Here is a 1,775-nt window from a genome sequence, read left to right as displayed (position 1 = left end):
TGGGAGAGTACTAGGAGGAGTTTCAGTGACCCTTTTACTCAGCTGGCCCACTTGTGCCTCCAAATTTCTAATGGAGGACCTTGTTTTATTTATGAAACTTAGAGTGGCCTTAGATAGATCAGAGACTAAATTTGCTAAGCTAGATGTATTCTGCTCAGAATTCTCTGTCTGTTGCTGAGTGGATGATGGAAAAGGGTTACTATTGTTAAACCTGTTTCTTCCACCATTATTAAAGCCTTATTGAGGCTTTTGTTGATCCTTCCACGAGAGATTTGGGTGATTTCTCCATGAGAGATTATAGGTGTTTCCATAGGGTTCACCCATGTAATTCACCTCTGCTATTGCAGGGTTCTCAGGATCATAAGCTTCTTCCTCAGAAGATGCCTCTTGAGTACTGTTGGATGCAGCTTGCATTCCATTTAGACTCTGAGAAATCATATTGACTTGCTGAGTCAATATTTTATTCTGAGCCAATATGGCATTCAGAGTATCAATTTCAAGAACTCCCTTCTTCTGAGGCGTCCCATTATTCACAAGATTCCTCTCAGAAGTGTACATAAACTTGTTATTAGCAACCATGTCAATGAGTTCTTGAGCTTCTGCAGGCGTTTTCTTTAGGTGAATGGATCCACCTGCAGAATGGTCCAGTGACATCTTTGATAGCTCAGACAGACCATCATAGAATATATCCAAGATGGTCCATTCTGAAAGCATGTCAGAAGGACACCTTTTGGTCAGTTCCTTGTATCTCTCCCAAGCTTCAAAGAGGGATTCACCTTCTTTCTGTCTGAAGGTTTGAACATCCACTCTAAGCTTACTCAGCTTTTGAGGAGGAAAGAACTTGGCTAAGAAAGCCGTGACCAGCTTATCCCAAGAGTTCAGGCTATCTTTGGGTTGAGAATCCAACCACACTCTAGCTCTGTCTTTCACAGCAAACGGGAAAAGCATAAGCCTGTAGACTTCGGGATCAACCCCATTGGTCTTAACAGTATCACAGATCTGCAAGAATTCAGTTAAGAACTGAAAAGGATCTTCAGATGGAAGTCCATGAAACTTGCAGTTCTGCTGCATCAGAGAAACTAATTGAGGTTTCAGCTCAAAGTTGTTTGCTCCAATGGCAGGGATGGAGATGCTTCTTCCATGTAAATTGGAATTAGGTGCAGTAAAGTCACCAAGCATCCTCCTTGCACTATTATTATTTTCGGCTGCCATCTCCTTTTCCTGTTCGAAAATTCCTGTAAGGTTGTCTCTGGATTGTTGTATTTTAGCTTCTCTTAGTTTCCTTTTTAGAGTCCTTTCAGGTTCAGGATCTGCTTCAACAAGAATGTTCTTGTCCTTGCTCCTGCTCATATGACAAAGAAGGGAATAACAAAGAAAATATGGAATCCTCTATGTCATAGTATAGATATTTCTTTGTGTGAGTAGAAGAAGAAAAGAATGTAATGTAAAGAAGAGAAGAGGAAAAAACTCGAACACAGAGAGGGAGGTGGTGTTCAAATTTTTGGGTGAAAGAGAAGTGTTAGTAGATGAATAAATAAATAGAAGGAGATGAGAGGTGAGAGAATTTGAAAAATAAAAATTAAAATTTAAAGTTAAATTTCGAAAATAGAAATAAAAAAATTTTAAAATTAAACTTAGAATTCTAAAATTAAAAATTGAAATTAAATTAAATTTAAAATAATTAGTTAATCAAAATGAAATTTTGAAAAAGAAGGAGGTATTTTCGAAAATTTAAGAGAGATTGAATTAGTTAGGTGGTTTTGAAAAAGATATGA

At 37.6% G+C, this 1,775-nt stretch overlaps 1 non-coding gene across 1 annotated transcript; it reads left to right on the top strand.

Annotated features, from left to right (window-relative positions):
* Positions 1–708: 708 nt before the first annotated feature.
* Positions 709–816, top strand: LOC148571086 (small nucleolar RNA R71). Its single transcript, XR_015880434.1, has one exon. It is a non-coding gene; the product is annotated as a small nucleolar RNA R71 (small nucleolar RNA).
* The last annotated feature ends 959 nt before the right edge of the window (positions 817–1,775 follow it).

The sequence above is a fragment of the Arachis ipaensis genome, chromosome B3, assembly GCF_059453495.1.
Source record: "Arachis ipaensis isolate K30076 ecotype BB chromosome B3, ASM5945349v1, whole genome shotgun sequence".
NCBI classification, from domain to species: domain Eukaryota; kingdom Viridiplantae; phylum Streptophyta; class Magnoliopsida; order Fabales; family Fabaceae; genus Arachis; species Arachis ipaensis.
The sequence above is the reverse complement of the archived record's forward strand: the minus strand, read 5'-3'. Positions and strand labels throughout refer to the sequence as shown.